Below are 22,613 nucleotides of genomic sequence, written 5' to 3'. Positions count from 1 at the left end.
GCTGTGGAATTTTATATACTGTACCATCTAGCGTGCTACAGTTGGGCCTCAAAACCCCCAAAAAAGAAATTGTTAAAAAAAATTGCATTTCTATATTTATACTGCAGTCTGACACATCTGTCTGAATTGTGCAAATTTGCCTGCCTTTGAAATACAGTATTTTTTTTTTGAGCTATGACATTTTATGTGGCATTTATCGTACTAGAGTAAATTTTTTTTTTAGAAAAAAAAAATTAATATTTGGCTGCAGCAAAATGTTGTCAGTGCTTGTGCAGTAGCATCTATCAGCAAGCAATAGATGCTACTCCACATGCTCTGGCACCATTTTGCAGAAGTTAATTTTTTTCTACGCCAACAATTTTGCATGCATTATGTGATAAATACTACTGTGCATGTGCTGGCACCATTTAGCTGAAGGAAAAATATTTGGCTGCAGCAAAATGGTCCCAGTGGCGCATGCGCAGGAGCATCTATCAGAAAGCTGAAGTAATTTTTATTTCTAGGCCAGCAATATTATATCCATTATGTAAAATAGGAGGCAGGATACTGAAGGATTAGTGACCTGTCATAAGCCCATAAGGATGAATATGTGAACAGAGCAACACAGAACGTCCCCCCACAGGTCCGCCCCAGAGCACGAGAATCTCATTAACTGAAAACTGCAAATACAGATTAAACAACAGCCACAAGATGGATTTCATCAACCAAGGTTTCATTTTAATCAGTATAACAGAGTCGTCAATCTGACAGTGTCTGTAGTTTTCTTAGCAAAATCCTGCTGACAGGTATTCTTTAAACAGGGTCCATTTACCTTTTGGGTAATTTATTATTATGAACCCCCATTGTTATACCCGCCAACAAACGCTTTATCTTTCCTTAATGGAATGTTAGACTTGGTGGATGTCTGTGAAAAAACATCTAATTTATATGGATTTACATGAGGTCTTGCTCACACACCATTCTTTTGACACACTTCTTCAACCTTGTTTTTCCTATGTAGGGGTCATATAAACAGGTTCATTACCAATTTGAACTTGCATGGAGTCATAAAGTGGGTGCCTGTCGAAGATAACTGCATGCGGATGTGGATGATGGAGAAAGAGTGTGAGAGACAGATATCTACACACACAACCATGTTGATTAAGGCAATTAATTTATAATTTTGCAAATTTACAAAAAATTTTGAATCATAATGTTTCCTTTGCCTTACAAACATATATTTTGTGGGAAAAATATTAAATGTCTTAGTAAGAATCAATTTTAATAACATACATTATCTTTTTCCATTTTCATACAATAGCAGTTTAATATAGTGACAAAAAGAATCAGTAATATAAATACCTCTAATCTAAAACAATATCCTTTAGAAACGTGTAGTGAAAGGAAAATCACTGAGGTTCACACTATTCTCAAAAAAATAAAGAAAACTTGTAGAATAAATTATTATTCATATTATTTAATTCCATTTTCAAATGCTTATTAGCAAGTGATAGGATGTAATAGTGATCCTGCTGACAGGGGTTAGTTACTAAAGATATGAAATGTAACAATAAATACAAATAAATCTCATTGCTTAAGCTACTGACTCTCAGTCAAACCGTCGTGTAAGCATGAATTAATTCTGATTTGTTTTATATGGCTAACTAATACAGCTCTGGAAAAAAATTCAAAAATCCACCACATCAAAGCCCTGCCATGGGCAGCCCATTCTCCAGACCTGAACCTCATTGAAAACCTCTGGAATATAATCAAGAGGATGATGGATAGACACAAGCCATCAAACAAAGAAGAACTGCTTAAATTGTTGTGCCAGAAGCAGTGTGAAAGACTGGTGGCAAGCATGCCCAGATGCATGAAAGCTGTTTTTAAAAATCATGGTTATTCCACAAAATATTGATTTCAGAACTCTTCCTGAGTTAAAAAATTAGAATTGTTGTTTCTAAATGATTATGAATGTGTTTTCTTTGCATTATTTGAGGTCTGAAAACACTGTTTTTTTAATTTTGACCATTTTTCTTTGTCAGAAAAAAAAATACAAAATTTATTGCTTGGAAATTCGGTGTCATGTTGTCAGAAGTTTATAGATTAAAAGAACAATTTACATTTTACTCAAAAATATATCTATAAAGAGAAAAATCAGACAAACTGAACAACTGAAAGTGGTCTCTTAATTTTTGCCAGAGCTGTATATTGTTTCCTTCACATACTTGTTGCCATCTAAACTGTGTAAGTAAATAAGCATGGCGTTTTATATATATTCTGGTCCTCAAGTTGCACTTGACTTAAATGGACAGTAGAGTTTTGCTTCAGCAGTATGAAAAGCCTCTTCTTACCTCAGCACCACTGGGATCTCCACTAGAGATGAGCAAATGTTTCAATGTTCAGTTGGAATTACGTTCACCGAATTTGCAATATTCACTGATTAATTCATCAAATATTCGCCGAAAATAACTGAATACCATTCACGTCAATGTGAGGCAAAAACAAACGAATGCACAACACCTTATAATGGCCCCAAATGCTGCAAAACACATCAAATGAGGGATAGACACCAGGAAAGTGGCCTCAATTCACCCACATTACAGATTTTGGCATGGCACTACAGCAATCAGCCAGACATGAGGTATCGGGGTCTGGGACAGCATTTACAGCTTTCAATTGCATGTCACAGTAAGATGAGGTGAGTGAGGGATTAGTGTAGAGCCCCTTTGCTGGGAGCCCTGATACCACATGCAACACCTCTACCCTGCTTTCATGCTGAGCCAAACTCAGGTGGTACAAATATCAGTTTTGCAGACTACCATTGTCAGAAACGAAAAGAGCGACCAGAATGGTGACCGGTCTGCAAACCCTGTCTTATGAGGAAAGGTTGCAGGATTTGGGAATGTTTAGTTTGCAAAAGAGAAGACTGAGAGGAGACTTAATAGCTGTCTACAAATATCTAAAGGGCTGTCACATTGTAGAAGGATCAACTTTATTCTCATTTGCACAAGGAAAGACTAGAAGCAATGGGATGAAACTGAATGGGAGGAGACACAGATTAGATATTAGAAAAAACTTTTTGACAGTTAGAGTGATCAATGAGTGGAACAGGCTGCCACGAGAAGTGGTGAGTTCTCCTTCAATGGAAGTCTTCAAACAGAGGCTGGACAGACATCTGACTGGGATGATTTAGCGAATCCTGCTTTGAGCAGGGGGTTGGACCAGATGGCCCAGGAGGTCCCTTCCAACTCTACGATTCTATGATTCTATGAAACATTTAAGGATAGTAACATGGGTAGTTTAGTCCAATGAAGTGGAGGCCTTATGGTCTTTGAGGCCTACTGCTACAGCAACATGCATGAAGAAGACCCAACCATGAGTCTACACATTTGCAAAAATGAGTGGTAAACATCAACATAGTGTCATCAATTGCAATAAAGTAGAATTAGTATAGCGGGAACCGACACCTCTTCCACTGCAGCCAACCCAGCAGATAGAGACTGCAATGGGCAAGATGATGGATTCACTGTTCCGTATCCCTCTGAAAGCCTGGAAGTTGCGTAACTAGGTGGCCTACCAAATCCCTACTCGGACAAGTGGCAGCAGGCGAAAACTGCGACCCAAGGAAGTACAATGAGGTGGCACCAGGTACTACTCCATGGCTGACCTACAGAATGTGGCAGCTGACCCCCTACAGTGGGTAAAGTGCTACAACCCAAAGGAGGGATGAAAAAAGCAGGCAGGCACTGTAGGGACTCTGGAACTAAACTACGGGTGCAGATGGGACCGGCTGAGGAACATAAAAGCACTGGCAGGTGTGGGTTGGAGTGGGTGTTAGACAAATGAGCACTGGCAGGTGCGTTCTGGACCGGCTGATGGACAGAAGAGCACAGACAAGTATGAGCAGATGGGCACAGACAGGTAAGAGCTCATGGGTACAGGGTAGACAAGCAGACAAGCGAACCTGGGGAACCTGACAACTAGCAAGCATGTAAGGCAAACTAGCAAAGTAGCTCAGGCACCTCCATATTGGAGGAGAAGCGTTAAATAGAAGGTGTCACCCAGCTATAGGTTGGGAATACCTTAGGTTGATGAGGGTGGTGCCTTTAAGAGGGAGGGAGCGCGCAAGTGCACCCGCTAAGCATAGGTCCCTGTCCTACAACTGAACCTTGCTGGACACTGACTCATAGGGGGTGAGATGAGGAGTTGGTGTGTGAGTGGAAGACATGGAATGTCCTGTCTGTTAGGTACAAGGAGATCTAAACAAGGGCCAAGTCTGTAATGTCAACAGATCAGAAAGTCTGTAGTAAGAGGGATTGGTCCACGTCATTGTGTCAAAGACAGATGCCAGGTCCAGGAGAAGGAGGAGGAGAAACTTGTGTCTTCAGTATCTATAGGATTATATTTGTCTGTTTAAGATTTTTACTGTTCTACCACTTTTACAATGTGTTTACGAATTTCCTCCTTACATACATCATTTTAGCCTAAAAAAAGGGAAATTGAACACAGATTATGAGAGACCAAAACACTTCCAATGAAACTTTAGAGCTTTTTTTCCTCTTCTTTGCGATATAATCCAATCCACTTTTTCATCTAAAAAGATGTGTGGGAGAAGAATCTCATGATTGTGATATAAAAGGGTCCAAAGGCAGAAATTTCAGCAGGAAGTAAGTGACTGTCATACTTTCCATTCAATATTTTGTAATAGCATTGGATCAGTTTAGATGAAAGAGATCTCCACAAATGTGTCCATCAGTTTCTATTTAATCAAAAACTTTACCAGTAAGACCAAAAACGTAACTTGTTAAAAACAGTCTAAAATAACTAACTTAAAGAAATATTGAAGCAGTCTGCATTGTTGCTTTGTTTTTTTTTCATTTGTTGCATAAAATATTGGATTCATCATATTGAATCAAATTGTACAATACAACAAATTCTTCTAGCTGAGAAATGTAGCTTTGGCAACATTATGAAATGCTGACATAATCCAAATAAAGATCATTAACGTCAACAGCCTACAAAAGAAAAGAGAGAAATGTGAAGTCAGTGAAAATACCAGCCTTATTTATACAGTAATTAGAATCTTGAAAAAGTCAGTAATAATATATTTAATTAAGAAAAACACAGGGAAGTCAATAATTCAAAGATATTTCATCATAAGCATAATCCATTTTTGGTTTCTTTCTAGCAAAAAAATGTTTAAATTAAATTTAAATTAAAATAATGCATTAAAAAATGAAAAACTTAATCTGTGAGTCAATATTTCATTTGCAGAGTTACAAGTTGTAGAATATTTTACAAGACCAGCTAAGCATCAATTACAATAATTCACCTATAGGCTCTGGACTCGCTAAATTACAACAATCTGCGACAAGCATGTTCACAAGAGATGAGCAAATATATCCCAGAAGAATTTAAATTGGCCACTAGCCGTCATTTTCCTGAACCGAAATTGGCCATCATTTCTTGAACCGAAATGGGCCATCACAAGGTTAAAAAAATACTTATGGTCACCTTACTACTCACCTCTTCGACCCCTCAGCTCCTCACTGTCCCCCATCTGGTCCTGTTTGCATCTTCTGAATGTCACCATGTGCACTTAAATCTCTTGGACTCTCATGTTAGGTTGGTGCTTCTCGCTCTGATAAAGCCTGAGACGGTTCTACTACAAAAGCATGCTCAAGCCGAGGTGCATGGGTCTCATCTGACACAGAAGTGCCTGCCTTGTGTGAGAAGCCACGGAATCTCAGCACTCACGACAGTGATAAGAAGATGAAGCGACAACCATACCAGTGACGGTAATTAAGTATATTTTTACATCGCAAGTTTGTGCTCTGGGGTCTGGAAAGACCCATGAGTATAATAACAGACATTATTTTTGTAGAGAATAACTTCTCTGCTTATCAAATTTGCTGGCAAAATCCGTTCAAACAGGTGAACTTGCATTTTGCCCGATCCGCTCATCTCTAATATTCACACACATTGGTGACATTATCTGCATTTATGAGGAGGCAGTGACGGTTATATATGGTTTCCTGTAGGAACTATGGAGCTGTGCAGGCTCCATGTCTAGGCTCTACTGGGCTGAATGTTGCTAGTGAAAAAAAAAATGCTTTATTATGTCTACATTTAGCTTTTTTCTGTTCTAAAGACAATAGACATTTACTCACCATTGTATTTTACAAACACAAGAAGGTCTTCTTGCGACATAAGAAATGTTCATGTATACTTTCAGCACATAGTCAATGTAAAAGTAGTAATGTACTTTGCAGTAATAGTAGCCAACCTGCCGAAATTTGACTTTGGAAATTTTCTCAAATTTGGCACAAAAATAAAATCTGCATCAAAATTATTCAATATGAATTAAATGTTTTACTCCCTGAAGCATAATAAAACTATACCCCTTTCATGTATACTCAACTTGATAAATGTCATCATTTTTTAACCAAGATACATCCACAAAACTAGAAAGGAAATCCACATACTGAGATACTGGAAGGAAACATTTGAATTGTAACCTTGTGTCTTTGGTATATACAGTATATATATTACCACAATGGTAATAAATGTACCTGGTACATGAAGGTCCTAGAAATAATCCATGTGGCCTTCAATGCCTCCTTAATAGAGGCTGAACAGCACAGAGGAGGGAAATGCATTTCCCTCCCCTGGGTCTACTCCACATGGGTCCTCTCTCCTGATATGACTTTTTTATGCCTTTCCATATGGGTGATTTGCTTAATGTACTACTGCTTTTTCATCCATCTTATGGTTATAAGTTGTGAGGAATGATGCATTTTCCATCCTCTGTGCTGTTCAGCCTCTATTAAGGAGGCATTGAAGGCCACATGGATTATTTCTAGGACCTTCATTAGGCACTTTTCAATTTATTGGAGGTTTTTTCTATGTACATTTGTCTTCAGGTTCTTATGACAATTGGTGACTTTGCTCTGTGTGTACCAGGTACATTTATTACCATTGTGGGTATCACTGCTCATATATATTTATCTTCTGTGATCATTGTTTTTGATACTTCCATTTACTTCGGGTATGCTGTTTATACAACCAGGAACTTAGTCACCATTTATTTTGGAGTAACTTTACAGGGTGTTGGCTCTACCATGAGCCATTGATGATTGTTGTTTTCATGTCACATGTGTGACTTTTAAATGTTTTTAATGTTTTTTGTGCAGTTTATTCATGTCTAATAAAAGTGTTTTTCTATACGTCATATCCTGAGGTGTGGTACCCCACTATCCAGGTAGGGTGGAGACACCTGACCACACTCCAACACCTGCACCCAGCACAGACACTTTAGAATAGTGGAGCACCCTGTAAATTGGCTGCTTTGGTTCACGAAGGGTGCTGGGGAAGCGGGTGGAGCTTAGACTGCACAAGAGAGCAAAAGAAGATTAGGAAGGGGTCAGGGAGTGAGAGAAGATCCCCAGAGAGGGATGGAGTGGAAGGAAGTGCAGCAGCAGACTGTTGTGAGTCAGAGCTGTTGGCACGGGAAAGAGCAAGAGAAAGCCTGATTCTTCAGAAGAGAGATAGATTAGTACGGAACGTGGGGAGAAGAGAACTGAGAACAAGGGTGAGCGCAGAGCCCTTTCTTAAGTTAAAGTGCATGGTTCGGAGTCCGGTATCCAAAGTTGTATGGATGCTGATGGTCCTGCAGCAGAAACCGGAGGAATAGAAGTTGTCACCACTTTATTTCCACCTAAGACTCGGGGGCACAATAGCAACGTGTGTGAGCCAGGACCTGATAGTAGGAAGTCCCCGAAGTGGGCTACAGCTGTTTGCCGTACGAGTGGAGATCCTAGTAACATCTGGAAGGAGGAACTTGAGTCTAATTCACGACTGCAAGTACCTCAGTTTAGGCGCTAGTGAGGAGACGTTCAGGAAAGGCGTATCTTGGAGGAGTGCTGGAAAGGTGTACTCTATCTTGCCTGGGAGTTGGCTGAGCCCCTGACCTGGAGGACCCAGCACTGACGCGGGCATCTGTGTGCACCAGACTGTGAGCAAAGCCTTGGAACTACAAGCTCTTGTGTCCTCCACTTATTCCTGCGCCACTCATCCAGCACTGCTACGTCTTTGTGCCTAACACTACACCATCTACCTCAACACCTATTCCTACTGCCCTGGGACTACAGCTCCACCTGTGGGGAGCTTCAACATCATTGCTGCACCACACCATCTGTCCCAGGGAAGCAACCCTGCAGCGCTGGTCAAACTGACCAGAAACCACAGGTGGCGGCACGAATTATCTCAATAACTTTATCCCCATCACTCTACCCCTCTTACATTGACTGCCTGAGGCCACAGACCGGGTCACTGCCACTGTGACATCTCCCATCAATCAATGGGCCCGGCAATGGGCCTCCAAATCAATGGGCCCGGCACCGAGTACTCCATGGCCTCCGGGGGCGAGTCAAATATATAGTGCTCAAAAAAATAAAGTGAACACAAACAGCCTGTTGCAAATGGAATAGTGTTCCCTTTATTTTTTTGAGCAGTATATATATATATATAATAATAATATATAATATAAAATATATGTATAACAATTCTATTGATCATAATTATTATATTATAAATTATGTTAATTATTGATATAACTTTTATATCTATAAATATATACACACGTGGTCAAAATTGTTGGTACCCCTCATTTAATGGCAGAAAAACCCACAATGGTGACAGAAATAACTTGAATCTGACAAAAGTAATAATAAATAAAAAATCTATGAAAATGAACAAATGAAATTCAGACATTGCTTTTCAACCATGATTCCAGAGAAATTTAAAAAAAAATAAAACTCATGAAATGGGCCTGGACAGAAATGATGGTACCCTTAACTTAATATTTTGTTGCACAACCTTTTGAGGCAGTCACTGCAATCAAACGATTCTAAAGCATCTGTAAGTGATGCTTCTGCACCTCTTGACAGATATTTTGGCCCACTCCTCAAGAGCAAACTGCTCCAATTATCTCGTGCTTGAAGGTTGCCTTTTCCAGACAGCATTTTTCAGCTCTTTCCAAAGATGCTCAATAGGATTTAGGTCAGGGCTCATAGAAGACCACTTCAGAATAGTTCAATGTTTACCAACAATTTTGACCACATGTGTATTTAGTATATAATTATAGATATAAATATTATATTATTAACATAATATAACATATAACATAATATTTATATATATTTAACATATAATTCACATAGCATATTCACATACACAGTCATAGCCAAAAATGTTGGCACCCTTGAAATTGTTCCAGAAAAAGTATTTCTCCCAGAAAATTATTGCATTTACACATTTTGCTAACAAAAAAAACAGAGAGAAAAAGGCAAATTGGACGTTATGTCACACAAATCCCCCAAAATGGTTTGAACAAAATTGTTGGCACCTTTCTAAAATTGTGGGTAAACAACTTTGTTTCATGCCTGTGATGCTCCTTCAAACTCACCCATGGTAAGTAACAGGTGTAGGTAATATGAAAATCATACTTAAGATCAGATTAAAAAGGGGAGAAGTTGACTCAATCTTTGCACTGTGTGTCTGTGTGTGCCACACTAAGCATAGAGAACATAAAGAGGAAAAGAGAACTGTCTGAGGACTTGAAATCAAAATAGTAGAAAAATATCAACAATCTCAAGGTTACAAGTCCATCTACAGAGATCTTGATGTTCCTTTGTCCATGGTGTGCAACATAATCAAGGAGTTTATAATCCATGGCACTGTAGCTAATATCCCTGGACGTGGATGGCAGAGAAACATTAATGAAAGGTGGCAATTCAGGATAGTTTGGATGGTGGCTAGGCAGCCCCAATCAAGTTCCAAAGAAATTCAAGCTGTCCTGTAGGCTCCAGGTGCATCAGTGTCAGCACAAACTATCTGCCAACATTTGAATGAAATGAAATGCAATGTTAAGAGACCCAGGTAGACCCCACTGCTCCCACAGAGACATAAAAAAGCTAGACTACAGTGTGCCAAAATGATGGGAGTAAGCCAAAATCCTTCTGAGAAAGCCTCTTGTGGACAGATGAGACCAAGATAGAGCTTTTTGGTAAAGCACATCATTCTACTGTTTACCGAAAATGGAAGAAAAGAACACAATACCTACAGTCAAATATGATGGAGATTCAAAGATGTTTTTTGCTGACTCTGGCACTGGGTGCCTTGACTGCGTGTAAATAATCATGAAATCTAAAGATTACCAAAGGATTTGGGATCATAATGTAATGCTCAATGCCAGAAATCTGGGTTTGCTTCCTGCATCATAGGTCTTCCAGCCTCTTGAGGACAGATGAGACCAAGATAGAGGTTTTTGGTAAAATGCTTAATTTTACTGTTTAGCGAAAACAGAATGACACCTATAAAGAAAAAACACAGTACCTACTGTCAAATATGGTGGATGTTCAAGGATGTTTTGCAATTGTTTTGCTGCCTCTGGCACTGGGTGCCTTGACTGAGTGCAAGGCATCATGAAATCTGAAGACTGCCAAAGGATTTTAGATAGCAATGTAGTGCTTGTTGTCAGAAAGCTGGGTTTGCGTCCCAGGTCATGGGTTTTCCAGCTGGACAGTGACTCCAAACATACTTCAAGAAGTACCAAGAAATGGATGTATCAAAGTGGCCAGCAATGAGTCCGAATCTAAATCCCATTCAACATCTGTGAAGAAATCTTAAAATTGCTATAGGGAGATGGCACCCTTCAAATACAGTATGAGAGACCTGGAGCAGTTTGTAAAAGAAGAGTGGTCCAAGATTCCAGTTGAGAGGTGTAAGAAGCTTGTTAATGGTTATGGGAAGCAATTGATTGCAGTTATTAATTCCAAAAGGGGTGCAACTAAATATTAAGCTGTGGGTGCCACCAATTTTGTCTGGACCATTTTGGGGGCTTTGTGTAAAATTATTTTCAATTTGCCATTTTTTTATTTTTTTGTGTTTTTCCAATACGCACAAAGGAAATAAACATGTATATAACAAAACATATGTAATTGCAATAATTTTCTGGGAGAAATACTTCATTTTCTGGAACAACTTCGACTGTATGTATTTATTAATATTGCTAATATGTATTATTAGTAATCAATAACAATAGATCTCCATTTGACTTTTTATATGAATATTATTATTCTAAAATGATTCAAATAATATTTTACAATTTTCTTTCATAACTAAACTGAAATTAACATTTACCACAATATTAGTGGTAACAACAACAGACCTCACATTAACAATAATAATCATAATCATATTTGTGGATCCATTGTTTTATATAACTCCTGTCACTGTCCAGATGATTTTGTCCTCTTCATATGAATTTATTAAGTATCATAAGCTAAGGGAGAGTTAATGAAATATTATTGTACAATATTTAGCATCTTATCTGAAAGCACACAGACAAATAGATGCAAATTCTCCTGAAACAGAGGCTTTTATTTGCGGCTCACCATCATCATCAGAGTGATTTTTCTAATACATAATCTAAAAACGCTGCCTTAGTGACATTGTGTGGATATGTTTTTACTTTAGGAAATGCCAAGGTATTAGGGAACATAATGTAAACAGTCTCTTACAGAGATTATCATGATCGCTGAATGACAAGAGCCATAACTAATGGATTTACACAGATCCAGACCAGTACCATTTATGGATCGCTAAACAACATGTCTGATGTGTGAAAGATATGTTAATGGGAATTATTAGAAATATAGTGCTTATCTGACTTCATCCATAGTATCAGTTGTTCTATGTTGGTAATCAAAGGAGTGGAAGGTGTTTTCTTATCATGCAAAAAGCTTTTTATGTGAAATCTCATGTTAAACCTTTAAGATTAATGTGACATTTTAACAACTTCCCCTGAAAAAAAAGTAGTTACCAATCTTTAATAGTCTTCTCACACATCCCTTGGGGGAATGCCAATCCATTAACACCATGGGCTATGTCCAACAAACTAAAGCTCATGAATTGGAATCTGCAGACAAGATGCATTAAGAAAAACAGAATAATTATCTGTTGCCTTCTGCCAGTCACCAAAAATGTCACTTTTATGGAGCTCTAGAACATGTTTGTGCTATATAATAACGATTGTTATAGGTGGGCAATATGCCCCAAATAGAAAAAGTATTCTACATTTGGCTTTAAAGGCTAATAGTATACATTCAAAATGGATATTAACACTGTGTCACGTAGTGATGGGTGAGTAGCATCGTTATTCCAGTTTTCCGAGCATGCTCGGGTGTTCTCCGAGCATCTTGGGCGTGCTCTTAAATTATGTCTGAGTCCGCGTAGCTGCATGATTTGCGGTTGTTAGACAGCCTGAATACATGTGGGAATTCCCTAAAAAACAGGCAATCCCTGCAAGTATTCAGGCTGTCTAGCAGCCGCAAATCATGCAGCTACGGGGACTCAGACATAATTTACGAGTATGCCCAAGATACTCAAAGAATACCCGAGCATGCTCGGAAAACTCGAGTAACAAGCACACTCGCTCATCACTAGAAACCAGTGTTAAGCAATTGTTTATACTTATATGTGATACCTTTTTAAACTGGAGGATCATATATATTACTAAACTCAACTGAGAAACTGGCTAATTTGGAAGGTTAGAACCAAAAGTCAATGAGGATGACACATCAACGTGTTTGCCAAGAAATCTGTTGTAAAACACTTTGCATAGTTGTAACATTTTTGACCAAAGTGGAGTTGTGCACTTTCAAGCAGCCCCACTAAAAAAGGCAAAGTTGGGGAGGAGGATAGAAATGTTACTCCAGTCCCTCCACTCTTAATGAAAAAGGGGATATTGTTTTTTCTTTCTAAAGTTAAAGAAATAGTATGAAGTTTCTTGTCTACTCCTTTGTCTATGCCTTGTAAGGATGTATCACTGTCATAGAGGGAAGAGAGACACCTCATTTATTTAAAACGATTTATCCATCTGATATAGTTATGGCATAGTGCTAGCATATTTACTGAATAGTGGGAATACAACCTCTTGAAATTCCATCAATCATAAATCGGCTGCAGTGCTGGTGTAGATAAGCTCCAAGCAACTCTGGTATGTGAAAAATGGCAGTATGGCCCTATTCAGGTGTATGGTGCCATTTGTAGCTCCATGCACAATTGGTGGGTACACTGTTGTGACAAGGAAAATGTAAAACTTTTGAAAATGCATTTGCACAGGTTTGAATGCACTGTTTCATTTTGTACACTGACAGAAATATTTCCCCCTGGGGCTGATGCACTTTTTGTATGTGCCTACCTTCATGTAGCTTCCTTAAAGACATATTGGATGCATTCAATTCCAATAGTTAAATCTTACACTACATCAACATAAGGTAAAAATGGCAATATTTGAATCACATAAGTTTCCCAAGCTCAGGATGTTGATTGATGGATATAATTGTATACTTTATTATAATAGTCAATTTTGACAACCAATCTTGTGTTGGCTTTTCCACCAGTATTTTCTCTTCTATGTATAACCTAAGGTAACTCTTGAGGAAGCCACCTCATGTGGTGATACGGTTCGGGTCTTCATTCGCATATGATGCTTTTTCTATTTTCCTGTATAACTCTGCACATGGCACTTTATTGCACACAGTTATTGCTTATTCTCTTTTATATATTCTTTTAATACTGCATTTATCTGTTCATTGCATCTTTCTTTCTTTCTTTACTGGAATACTAAGAACATTAAGATAACATTTCCCTTTATGAGTTTTAAACTTTTAGGTTTTAGGTCTTTATTAGCCAGGACTGTGTTAAAATATTGAAATCACATAGTACTCACCTGGCCCAGGTCCAGTTCCGGCACTCTTCCACTGCTCCAGTCTTAGTGTATTGACTTAAGCTGAGATGTCACAAATACAGTGCATATCACTGCCATGGCTAGTCATTGAGCTCAGTAGCCCTATCAATGTAGATGTGTCAGGAGACAGAGACGGGAGCAATGGTGGAGAACTGGCATTATATCAGAATACGGTAAGTACCATGGTATTTTGATACTTTAAGGGCTCATTCAGATGTCTGTTTTTCACATGTGCGTTCAATCTGTGGTTTTCATGGATATGTGGTGCCCCTGAGGGTCCAATTGCTACAGAGGTACTGCACCTCAGCCAGAGGTGTGGTACCTCACTCTCGGGTAAGGATGGAGCACTACACGGTACCCGTACACTAGCATCCAACACCACACTACTCCAGACCAGAGGATCTAGGCAGACCCTATTTAAGGGGCCCCATCTCTGGCTGGAGGGGGAACTAGCTAGAGTTTGTGGGTGGATGAAGTAGATAAGCGTAGGATACCTGGAGGTAGAATGACAGTTGACAGTTGGTCTGGAGAGTTGTCAAGGAAACGGGAGTCGGTTGGAGCAAGTGTCAAGAGAGGAGTGATAGAGGGGTGAAGAGGGGCTCCAGAGAAAGTGAAGGGGTCCTAGGGGCCAGGGAAGTGAAGAATCAACCTGTGGCACCCGAATCCATGCCAACTGTAGTCGGGTGGAGGGACCAGGTCGCAGTGGGGATCGGCCCCAGACTAGTGGAGAGACTGTAGGACTCAACTAGCTAACCACAGGCTGTAGTAGCTGTATGTGTGACAGCCACCTGGCCGGTGATTGTAATCTAAAGACTGTGAGTAAAGTGTGAAGACTGCACCTTGATGTGTCCTCAGATTAATTTACTGCATCACCTGCCCTGTACTACAACAGTCACCAACATCAAATTAACCGTATAACTGCCCTGGGGCCTAGTTCTGCCCTTGGAGAGCTGTAAAATCTCTGCTGCATCACCAATCACCCCAGTGGACCTGAATCGCAGCGTCAGCCATCTATTGCCGGACACCATGGGTGGCGTCACGACTTAATCCACTATAAATTTCCCCCTTACATTTTATTGGATGCCCAGGGACACAGACCGGGTCACTGCTGCCGTGACATCCGCTGAAGAACTGACCGTCCCAGACCGAGTACCATCGGCTCTAGCGGGCATTGCAGATACATTACATACCCATTATAATACGTGGGGCTGCTCACATATTTGTATTTTTTTGCTGATTGTGTGTCCACAAAAAAAGCACAGACATGTATTTTTTTTTATCAGCTTCACGGATGAAAATCTCCCATACAAGTCTAAGTGTCCATAATAAGCAGGGAAAGCACATGGATGGCATACATATGCTGTGTACTGTCAGTGATGAACATGCAATGAATAGAAGAAGCTTTGCAATTTACTTATTTATTTTCTCATTCATGAAAATCACTGATGAAACTGATGGAAAAAATTACACACTGACTAAAGATTGATGACACTTGTATCATATTTTTACATGCGTGATAAATAACTGAATTCTAAATGAAGTGAAACACAACTCTGGGCAATACTGAGGAGAAACCTAAACCGGGAAAAAACCCTTAAAGGTATATTCTCAAATTGTCCCTGCACAGCTCACAACTCTGCAGTATTCCTATAGTTCATTTTCTTATTGGTTTCTTGGGGAGCGGGCTCTCCACCTTGAGTTACAGATCTAGCCGAGTCGCAGAGTTGTACTATTAATGGAACTATAAAGCTCAGCAAACGTTCTGCTGTAACACATTCATATCATATATCATATCATTGGTGAGTTCTGGAGTCTGCACTGCTATCATTGAATTATAATTTATAATTTTATTAATTTACACTTAAAAATGACAGGGTATTTTAATAAACAAATTGCTCAGTGAGAACGATAATTAGGAGACATGCTCTAAAAGCTGCCAATGATGTAGGGTGGTGATTTTGTAAAATTTGTAACAGCAGCTTGTTAGGAGCTGAGGGTGAAATGAAGGGCGATCAGCAGCTAAATGTTTTAAAGAAATAAATGGGCTGAAGAGAGGTGACTGGTATGTTAAGAGTTAAGCTCTTTACTCGAATGTAAGTATTGTGCACACTGAGCATGCAGTCTGGGCAGGCATTAGGGTAGAGCTTCATGGAAACCAGCTGTACACTAAGTAGGATAAAAGTTGTAATTGCAGGAGAACTAAAGCAAATACAAAATAAAGTAAAATCCTAACTTGTTTATTTTCATTCTGTCTAACAAACTAAAACATCTTAATAACATGAGAACACCCCTTTAACGCCTTAAGTAGAGATGAGCGAACATTTCAATGTTTGGTTCGGATTAAGATTGCTGAATTTGCAATATTTGGCGAACATAACTGAACGCCATTCATCTCAATGGGAGGCAAAAACAAACGCATGCCAAACACCTTATAATGGCCTCGAATGCTGCCAAAACACATCAAACGAGGGACAGACACCAGGAAAGTAGCCTCAATTCACCCACAGTACAAATTGCAGCATGGTACTGCAGCAATCATCCAGACAAGAGGTATCAGGGTCTGGGACAGCATTTACAGCTTTCAATTGAACGTCACTGTAAGACCGGGTGGGTGAGGGTTCGGTGAAGGCCTTCCTTGCTGGGAGCCCTGATATGCAACACCTCTACCAGCTTTCATGTTAATCCACACTCATGTGGAACAAATATCAGTTTTGTAGACTACCATTGTCAGAAAAATTTAAGGATAATAACAAGGGAAGTTGAGTCCAAGGAAGTGGAGACCTGATGGTCTGGGAGGCCTACTGCTACAGTCAACATGCATGAAGGAGACCCAACCAGAAATGTTCACATTTCCAAAAATTATTGTCAGACATCATCAAAATGGCATCAATTTCACCACAGTAGAAATAGTATAATAGGGGCAGATAGATCTTTCACTACACCTAATCCAGCAGATGGACACCCAACCAGGATTGTTCACATTTAAACAAATGAGGGTCTTACACTACAGAAGTGGCATCAATTTCACGAGAGTAGTAATAATATAATAGGGACCAATAGGTCTACCACTAAACCCAATTCAGCAGATGGACACCCAACCAGGAGTGTTCACATTTCCCAAAATTATTGTCAGACATCACCAAAGTGGCATCAATTTCACCACAGTATAGATAGTATAATAGGGACCAACAGGTCTTCCACAACACCCAATCCAACAGATAGACACCCAACCAGGAGTGTTCACATTTTAAAAATTGAGGACTGACATCACCAAAGTTGAATAACTCTCGAAAATAGAAATAGTATAATTGGGACCGAGAAGTCTTCCACTACAGCTAACCCAGCAGATATAGACCAACCATGACTATTCACATTTCCACAAATTTGTGTTAACATCAGCAGCAGCAGCCACAGCAGGTACAGAAGCCACACTAAAGATATCACAGAGTGAAGTTACGTGACATTAATGCATTGTACTAAAAATGCAATATCACTTAGTCTGTATAGTCTGCAATTGGGGTGCAAAAGTCCTTGGAGATCCATGACTTGTTCATCTTGATGAAAGTTAGGCGGTCTACACTTTGAGGGAACAGCCGGCTGTGCATATCTGTCAGGGTACCACCAGCAGTGCTGAAGACACGTTCTGAGAGAACGCTGACTGCCGGGCACGATAAAACCTCCAAGGCGCGTGAGGCAAGCCCAGGCCACTCATCCATTTTGCTAGACCAAAATGTGAAAGGGTCCAAACCCTCCCTGATGGTATGTGTATTCAGTTCTAGATACTCATGCACCATCCTCTCAATTTGTTCACCACATTTAAGACTTGGACTCTAAAAATAGTGTCAAAGGAATCACAGAAATTGCTTCTTCCACTTCCACCACTGATGCTGCTGCTGCTAATGTTTTGGCGTTGACGAATTGACATGATGGAAGTTGGAAGTCTAGAGCTGCATGTTCTGTGATCTTTGGGAGGCAGAATGAACAAATCAAAAGCAGGCAAAGAATTTGTTTTATTTATTTTCTACAATGGTTCTCGTGCGGTATAAGCGATTAGGCGATTTTATTTTTCTGGTCGGTGCAATTACAGCGATACCAGATTTATATCCATTATTATGTTTGGCTGCTGTCACACACTTAAAGATACTATTTCTGGAAAAAAAATTGTTTTTGCATCCCTATATATTGAGAGCTATAATTTTTCCAAATTTAGGCCCACAGAGTCATGTGACAGCTTGTTTTTTCGTAGGACAAGTTGACGTTTTTATTGGTACCATTTTCGGTCACATGACGATTTTTGATCGCTCACTATTCCGATTTTTATGTAAGCATAATGAACAAAAACCAGCATTTGTTTTTTCTCCCTGTTCTGTATGTGGTAATACTGATAAGGCAGCTTTATTCTTTGGGTCAGTATGATTACAGCGAAACAACATTTATATAAATTTTTTATGTTTTGGCGCTTTTGCACAATAAAAACTTTAATAGAAAAAATTATTTTTCCATCACTTTATTCTGAGAGCTTTAACGTTTTTATTTTTCCATTGATGGAACTGCATGATAGATTGTTTTTTGTGGGACGAGATGACGTTTTCAGCTGTACCATTTTTATTTACAATCGTCTTTTTGATCCACTTTTCTTCCACTTTTTCCAAGCCATATGATGATAATGCATAGCTTGCTACTTTTTTATGTTTTTTTACTGGTGTTCACTGAAAGTCTTTACTAGTGTGACACTTTTAGAGATAAGGGTGTTCCGGACATGGCTATACCAAACATGTGTACTTTTTTTGTTTATTTAATTTTTTTACATAAAAAGTAGTATTTATTAGTGTAATTTTTTTATTATTTTGTAATTTATTTATTTACATTTTTTAACTATTTTTACTTTTTTACTTAGTCACTTTTTTACACCTATACTGACAGCTTTTGACACTGCTGTGAGCATGGTATTAGAAGTTTTCCGTAGCTTGGTGGCCCGGAAGTCACCACGGTCAACATGGGGGTACCGATTTAAAGGCAGAGGGAGCTCCTGTCCATCTGCCTCTCCGCTGAATGTTGCCTCTCCTGGCTGTTATTGCAGATGCTTGGCCAAAAGCAGAGCCGAGCTGCTGCGCTGATCGGGCAGGAGGTGCTGATATTTCAGCATCTACTGCATGATCATGCTGTGATCGGTCAGTCAGCTGCTGTCACGGAACTGTAACTGTGTGTTTACCCACACTGACAGTTTAAATGCATGATGGACATAGGCCGTCCTAGTGCAGGAACTGACACCAGGCCACGACGGGCTATCTCCGTCATTTGACTATAAGGAATTAAGCACTTACAGCAAAGGTTATCATTACTTACAGTTGTGGCCAAAAGTATTGACACCCCTGCAATTCTGTCAGATAATACTCAGTTTCTTCCTGAAAATGATTGCAAACACAAATTCTTTGGTATTATTATCTTCATTTAATTTGTCTTAAATGAAAAAACACAAAAGAGAATGAAGCAAAAAGCAAAACATTGATCATTTCACACAAAACTCCAAAAATGGGCCAGACAAAAATATTGGCACCCTCAGCCTAATACTTGGTTGCACAACCTTTAGCCAAAATAACTGTGACCAGCCGCTTCTGGTAACCATCAATGAGTTTCTTACAATGCTCTGCTGGAATTTTAGACCATTCTTTTTTGGCAAACTGCTCCAGGTCCCTGATATTTGAAGGGTGCCTTCTCTAAACTACCATTTTTAGATCTCTCCACAGGTGTTCTATGGGATTCAGGTCTGGACTCATTGCTGGCCACCTTAGAAGTCTCCAGTGCTTTCTCAAACCATTTTCTAGTGCTTTTTGAAGTGTGTTTTGGGTCATTGGGTCATCTTCACTGCTGGAAGAACCATGACCTCTGAGGGAGACCCAGCTTTCTCACACTGGGCCCTACATTATGCTGCAAAATTTGTTGGTAGTCTTCAGACTTCATAATGCCATGCACACGGTCAAGCAGTCCAGTGCCAGAGGCAGCAAAGCAACCCCAAAACATCAGGGAACCTCCGCCATGTTTCACTGTAGGGACCGTGTTCTTTTCTTTGAATGCCTCTTTTTTTCTCCTGTAAACTCTATGTTGATGCCTTTGCCCAAAAAGCTCTACTTTTGCCTCATCTGACCAGAGAACATTCTTCCAAAATGTTTTAGGCTTTTTCAGGTAAGTTTTGGCAAACTCCAGCCTGGCTTTTTTATGTCTCGGGGTAAGAAGTGGGGTCTTCCTGGGTCTCCTACCATACAGTCCCTTTTCATTCAGATGCCGATGGATAGTAAGGGTTGACACTGTTGTACCCTCGGACTGCAGGGCAGCTTGAACTTGTTTGGATGTTAGTCGAGGTTCGTTATTCAACATCCGCACAATCTTGCGTTGAAATCTCTTGTCAATTTTTCTTTTCCGTCCACATCTAGGGAGGTTAGCCACAGTGCTATGGGCTTTAAACTTCTTGATGACACAGCGCACAGTAGACACAGGAACATTCAGGTCTTTGGAGATGGACTTGTAGCCTTGAGATTGCTCATGCTTCCTTAAAATTTGGTTTCTCAAGTTCTCAGACAGTTCTTTGGTCTTCTTTCTTTTCTCCATGCACAATGTGGTACACACAAGGACACAGGACAGAGGTTGAGTCAACTTTAATCGATATTAACTGGCTGCAAGTGTGATTTAGTTATTGCCAACACCTGTTAGGTGCCACAGGTAAGTTACAGGTGCTGTTAATTACATAAATTAGAGAAGCATCACATGATTTTTCGAACAGTGCAAATACTTTTGTCCACCCTCTTTTTTTGTTTGGCGTGGAATTATATCCAATTTGGCTTTAGGACAATTCTTTTTGTGTTTTTTCATTTAAGACAAATTAAATGTAGATAATAATAACAAAGAATTTGTGTTTGCAATCATTTTCAGGAATAAACTGAGTATTATCTGACAAAATTGCAGGGGTGTCAATACTTTTCGGCCACAACTGTACATGTTTGGTGTCTAGAAATTCATGCCCTGGTGAATCATAATATTAGGTCAGTTTTATAATTTAGTGAACTTGATAAAAATCTAATAAATAAGTGTGGAATTGCACTTTTTTTTGCAATTTCACCTCACTTTGAATTTTTTTCCCATTTTCCAGTGCACTATATAGTAAAACAAATCAAATAGTCAACTCATACCACAAAAAACAGGCCCTCACATTGCCATATTGACGGAAAAATAAAAAAGTATGGCTCTGGGAAGAAGGGGCGCATAAAACTGAAATGAAAAAACGAAAAATGGTCCGGGGTGTATGAAAGGGTGAATTAACCCCTTAACCTCCAAGGGTGGTTTGCACGTTCATGACCGGGCCAATTTTTACAATTCTGACCACTGTCCCTTTATGAGGTAATAACTCTGAAACGATTCCATGGATCCCGGTGATTCTGACATTGGTTTCTCGTGACATATTGTACTTCATGATAGTGGTAAAATTTCATTCAAATAACTTGCATTTACTTGTGAAAAAAAACTGAAATTTGACAAAAATGTAGAAAATTTCCCAATTTTCCAAATTTGAATTTTTATACCCTTAAATGACAGAGATATGGCACACAAAAAACTTAATAAATAGCATTTCACATATGTTTACTTTACATCAGCACAATTTTGGAACCAAAACTTTTTTTGTTAGGAAGTTATAAGGGATAAAAGTTGACCAGCGATTTCTCATTTTTGCAACACCATTTTATTTTTACGGACCACATCACATTTGAAGTCACTTTGAGTGCTCTATATGATAGAAAATACCCAAAAGTGACACCATTCTAAAAACTGCACCCCTCAAGGTGCTCAAAACCACATTCAAGAAGTTTATTAACCCTTCAGGTGCTTCACAGGAATTTTTTGAATGTTTAAAAAAATGAACATTTAAATTTTTTTCACAAAAAAATTACTTCAGGTCCAAATTTTTTTATTTTACCAAGGGTTACAGGAGAAATTAGACTGCAAAAGTTATTGTGCAATTTCTCCTGAGTACACTGACAGCTGATATGAGGGGGGGAACCACTGTTCGGCGCATGGCAGAGCTCAGAAGGGAAAGAGCGCCGTTTGACTTTTTCAATGAAAAATTGGCTGAAATTCAGATCGGATGCCATGTCACGTTTGGAGAGCCCCTGATATGCCTAAACAGTGGAAACCCCCCACAAGTGACCCAATTTTGGAAACTAGACCCCCCAAGGAACTTATCTAGATGTGTGGTGGAACTTTGAACCCCCAAGGGCTTCACAGAAGTTTATAACATACAGCCGTACAATTACAAAATCATATTTTTTCCACAAAAATGAACTTTTTACCCTCAATTTTTATTTTTCCAAGGGTATCAGGACCCCAGAAGTTATTGTGCAATTTGTCCTGAGTACGCTGATACCCCATATGTCGGGGTAAACCACTATTTGGGCGCATGGCAGAGCTCAGAAGGGAAGCAGCGCCATTTGACTTTTTTGGCTGGAATTGGGATTGGACGCCATGCCGCATTTGGAAAGCCCCTGATGTGCCTAAACAGTGGAAACCCCCACAAATGACACCATTATGGAAATTAGACCCCCCAAGGAACTTATGTAGATGTGTGGTGAGCACTTTGAACCCCCAGGGGCTTCACAGAAGTTTATAATGCCCGGGCGTGAAAAAAAAAGTCATATTTTTTCCACAAACATGATCTTTTAGTCCCCAATTTTTCCATTTTCCCAAGGGTAACAGGAGAACTTGGACCCCAAAAGTTGTTGTCCAATTTGTCTTGAGTATGCTGATACCCCATATGTGGGAGAAAACTACT

General features: G+C 39.4%; 1 long non-coding RNA gene across 1 annotated transcript in view; it reads right to left on the bottom strand.

Moving 5' to 3' along the window:
• Positions 1-691: 691 nt before the first annotated feature.
• LOC141097711 (uncharacterized) overlaps positions 692-22,613 on the bottom strand; it is an 87,347-nt gene continuing 65,425 nt past the window's right edge. Inside the window, exon 3 of the long non-coding RNA XR_012234035.1 lies at positions 692-4,997. This is a non-coding gene — a long non-coding RNA (uncharacterized lncRNA). The remainder of the gene's footprint in view (positions 4,998-22,613) is intronic.

The sequence above is a fragment of the Dendrobates tinctorius genome, unplaced genomic scaffold (genome assembly GCF_039654945.1).
Source record: "Dendrobates tinctorius isolate UK_male_01 unplaced genomic scaffold, ASM3965494v1 ptg000003l, whole genome shotgun sequence".
NCBI lineage: Eukaryota > Metazoa > Chordata > Amphibia > Anura > Dendrobatidae > Dendrobates > Dendrobates tinctorius.
The sequence above is the reverse complement of the archived record's forward strand: the minus strand, read 5'-3'. Positions and strand labels throughout refer to the sequence as shown.